The sequence below is a fragment of the Pseudonaja textilis genome, chromosome 1 (assembly GCF_049901715.1).
Source record: "Pseudonaja textilis isolate UNSWEBS1 chromosome 1, rPseTex1.2, whole genome shotgun sequence".
In the NCBI taxonomy this organism is placed as follows: domain Eukaryota; kingdom Metazoa; phylum Chordata; class Lepidosauria; order Squamata; family Elapidae; genus Pseudonaja; species Pseudonaja textilis.
This window is the reverse complement of record NC_141990.1, coordinates 105,548,867-105,553,572: the sequence shown is the minus strand read 5'-3', so window position 1 is coordinate 105,553,572 and position 4,706 is coordinate 105,548,867. Positions and strand designations below refer to the sequence as shown.

Below are 4,706 nucleotides of genomic sequence, written 5' to 3'. Positions count from 1 at the left end.
TTTGGCCTTGCCCACCTGCCCCTGGTCTTTCTGTACATTATTTCCTTATTTTGGAGGATAGCTGATTCACTCAGCAGAGCAGTTTTGGCATGCCTCAGCTGATTTACTCACCAGGGCTGCAGTAGAAGGTAAGTATTATAGATAAAATAGGTTTTTTTCAATGGTGTGCATGCATGCAAAGCACACATTTGGCACGCGCGCAATCACCAAACCAGTTGTTACACCAATTGAATCACACCACTGTCTATATCTAATTTTATATTGATCTATCTATCATCTATCTATTTTTCAATATCTTAATCAACTATGGAGGCAATCACTTTCCTTGTTAAATCATATGATGAATAAAGGCAGTTTTCATCTCATAGATCCAATTTTACTTCTTTAAAAAGAAAAAAAAATTTTTTACATTAAACTCTATTTTCTTGTGGCAATTTTGCCCCTGACTGTCAGGTGAAGAATTTCAGAAATGCAGTAGAGTTGAACAATTTTATATAAAGGAAGTACAACAACATGTATACAATTCCAGACCCCCTCAAAAAAAGGACCATGCTTAAATAAAATGAAACATTCTCATGTTCTAAGTCTTCTTGCCACTCTAAACTGGAGCTTGACCCATCAGAAAGACTGGATTTCTGTCAACTGTTCTTTCGAAGCTTTTTAGATTTTCTGTTCCACTTTTTAAATTTTTTCTTCCAAGGGCCAACTTGTTTCTTTCTCCTTTTTGTGACTATCTGTGAATCAACCTCCATCATTTTGACCTGGCTGCCATTTTCCACCCCTGGCCTCACAGGCTCTTCATCACTGTCGCTTATAAATTTGTCAAGGGTCTCCTTGCCTGTGGCACTTTTCCTTGGGAAGAGCTCAGCTGGGTGCAAGTCACTCAGGCTGTCGTCGGTTTCACTGCCTCCTTCATCACTGGCAGGAGGTTCCCAGAATGCCCCCTTTGGCTTCACCCTCCTTTTGCAAAGTCCATTGTCTGTTTCTTGCCATGGCCGTCAACGTTTATGCAAGAGGGAAGCCGGGACGTATTCCAGCCCCTCTTTCTGACATTCTTCATATCGTCAAAGCGCCTTCCGATAACGCTGGCCTTGGACATGGTGGAGAACATGCTCCGGGATCTTATTGAGATGGCACAGGGTGAGTTTGCAGAATAGCTGATTTGGATTTTTGGTGCTTGGCATAATGTGTGGTTCATACTCGCTGTAGTCCAAGACCTCCTTTCCATTTAATTGTCATTGGATTGTGATCTGCCCAAATACTTGTTTCAATATTTATTTATTGAATATTAGCTAACAATTCTGTTGACATCCATATCATATCTATTCTGGACCGTGATAAATGTCTATTTGAGTAGAAGGTGTATTGTTTAGTTTTAGCATTTCTTTCTCTCCATGTATCTTTTAAGTTTATTTCATCTACCATTTTAAAAAAAGGTTTAGGGAGAGTCTTTCTGTTTTGCTTTATTGTTTTCTGTGCTGTATGGTCTAGTTTATTATCTACAATTCCATTAAAATCTCCCATCATAACTATATTAGCACAGTCCAGATCAATTATTTTCATATGTATTTTTTTTATAGAATTCTTCTTGATTGTCATTTGGGGCATAGATTGCAATCAGGAGTGTTTTCATATTATTGTCCATTATTTCCACCATTAGTATTCTTCCGTCATCGGTATAAATCAATTTCGCTGGGCTAATATCTTTAATGTATAAAACCACTCCTCTTTTCTTGCATTGTGTCAAAGAAGTAAATATTTTCCCTAATTTTGGCTGTATCAATAGTTGTTCATGTTGCTTTTTGATATGTAGTTCTTGTAGGTAGATTATATCAAATTTTAATTTCTCTAATTTATGGAAAGTTTTCCTTCTTTTAACGGCTGAGTTAAGTCCATTTATATTAATTGTAATCAGTTTTTTCTCTTCCATGGTTATATTTTGTAGTTAGGTTTAGCAGCTCTCGTAGATCTTGGTTCATGTTGTTCTTAGGCTTTCTCCTTTCCACCTACTGCACCTTCTTCTTTTTCAGTCGCCATTTGGCAGTGCTCTTGGAATTCAATTAGTGAGATTTCTTTTTCTGCCTCTTCCTCTTTCCCTCCAAAAAATTCTGTTTAAAATGATTCAGCTTTCTCAATTGAGTCAATTCTATGTCTCTGATCTTGCCAGGTGAACATTAAACCTTCTGGAATCAGCCATCTATAATTCACCTCTTTTTAAAGTAGCATTTTGGTCAGACATCAGTATTCTCTTCTCATCTCTCTCACACTTCTGGGTACTTGTTTCAGAACCACAATCTCCTTGTCTTTATATTTCAATGTTTTCTCTCTTGCCACTTGCAATATTTGCATTTTAATGGCTTTCTTTGTAAATCTGATGTGAACTTCTCTTGGTAAGCTATTTCTCATTGCATATCTTGTGAAGACTCGATAAACCTCATCTATTCCATCCATCATCTTCTCTTTAGTTATTTCCAAAGCTTCAGCCAAAATTTCTATCATTATCTCAACCAGATTTGTCCCTTTTCTTCCTCTATGTTTTGGAATCTAAGATAAAATTCTGATCTGTCCATCTCCCATCTCAGCATACCACTTTTATCTTGTTCAACCACAGTTAATCTGCTATCAATATCTCCAATCTTCTTATCTCTTTGTTTATCTTCTTCATTTTTTTTGGAATCTCTCATTATACTTCATCATCATTTGTTGAATGTTCTCCACCTTTTCATCAGTTTTCCCTGTTCTTTGTTCAATGTTCTCTGTTCTCTTTTCAATGTTCTCTGTTCTTATTTGAATATTTTGAATTCCTTGCATAATCATCTGCAGGGTCACTTTTTCCTGTTCTTTTTCTTGCTGTAACATTGTCTGTATTGAACGTTGTCCTCCAGATGGTGAAGAGAAAGAAGTAGAAGTTGAGGAACTAGGGGCTGTTTGTTTCCTACTCATTTCGGACAATTCAGAATCTTCAGGTTCTTCTAAACCTTAATCCACTTGTGAAATAACCAATTGCAATTCCCCCCCAAAAAATAGTAGGAAAAAAGAAACCAAATAGTGGCAATAATAATAATAATAATAATAATAATAATAATAATAATAATAATATAATAATAATAAAAATAAAAATAATAAAAATAAATTTCTTCAGGTTCTTGTATACTTTAATCCAGTTGATTAGCTAGATAGCAGTAAAAACTCAAAAATGGAAGAAAAGACCATAAACACACACAAAAAAGAAACAAATTGTTAAATCCTGAAAAAGGCAGAAAAGTAAAAAGTAAAAAACTAAAAAAGAGAAAAGAAAAGTTCTTCAGGTTCTTCAACACCTTAATCCAATTAAGAGATCTCAGGTATTAAAGGATGCATAAAAAAAGAAAGCCACAAAAATAAAAAATCAATATGGAAGGTAAATAGGAAAAAAAGTACAAGGGCGGGAGAGAGAAAAAAGAAGAGACTACTCCCTTAAAAAGAAAAGAAAGGAAATCATTAATACTAAAGGTTTTCCTTTAAAATAAAATGCAAACAAAAATTTGACTTCAAAAGACAAAAAGAAAGACAAAAACAAGTTCCAAAAGGCCAAAAATCCAAATAGCTGAAAATGAAAAATGAAAAGTAAACTAGTAAGGAGGGCGTTTGTTGAAGTAAGAAATAGGACAGCTTAAAAAATAAAATAAAAAGAGCACACTGCACCTTATTTGATTATCCAAGGCTTTTGTTAAAATTTATAACTCTCTTCTCCAGAGTCATATCACCTTTTTTTCCTATAAGCTTCAACACCAGGCTCCTGCTGTTGATAGAAACCCAGAAGAGCACCTGCAATAATACTCTCCCATGCTCTTCCCTCTATCTTATCAAATAGCAATGTCCTTGAAAAGAAGTCTCAGTTCTTTCTCAGCTTTGTCTGGTCAAGAAAAAGAAATAGAATATTTCCAAGCCTCTAATTGGCAGTGTTACAAAGTTTCTTTTGCTTTCACTTTCCCCCTCCTTTTCCAAACAAAATATAATAAAATTAATTAAAAAGGGAAAAAGATATTTAAAAAGATGACTAAAAGGGAGTCTCTAGCCTGGAATATTATAAAGTCAAAAAGGAGAGAAAGAATAGGTGAAAGAAGAAAAAAAAATCAGTCCAGTTTCAAAATATAAAATCACGTGTAGAAAGTCCAGCAATGAGAAAAAAAAAATACTTTGACATTCCTGTTTAAAATCGCCGCTTAATCACTTCTGTCAAAACTTTTACAGATTCTTTCTTTTCCTGAGGGTGTCCTTTCAAATCTTAAAATAAAGAAAAAGTTCTCTCCAAACCAGCACACTTTCTCCTTCCGTTCTTTTTCGGAGCTGGTGTCATGACGATATGGCATGCGATCTGAGCGATCGCTGCCGATATCTTTGCTCCTGGACAGTCCTATCGGATCTAAACCATCCCGAAGAGATGATGAATGTAAAGAGCACATCCTGTCGATCCCAGGGATATCGCAAAGTCCCTGGTAGATCCTGGTAGATCCAGGAGCAGCTCTTTTTGCCAGCAGCAAAGAGGCAGCCATTAAAGTTGCTGAAGTTGGGACAGCTCTGAAATGAGATAAGTGATTTTATCATAGGGCAAGATTCTCCCCACTAAAGTGAACCACAGAAGTGTTACCATAAAGGTATACAGTGGGTTGTTTTTAGCCTCAATCTCTCAGCTGCACAGTTTTTAAAAATGGAATAATTTCAGA

At 35.5% G+C, this 4,706-nt stretch overlaps 1 pseudogene; it reads right to left on the bottom strand.

Moving 5' to 3' along the window:
• Window positions 1-475: 475 nt before the first annotated feature.
• On the bottom strand, window positions 476-4,352 carry LOC113455261 (surfeit locus protein 2 pseudogene; annotated as a pseudogene).
• Between the last annotated feature and the right edge of the window lie 354 nt (window positions 4,353-4,706).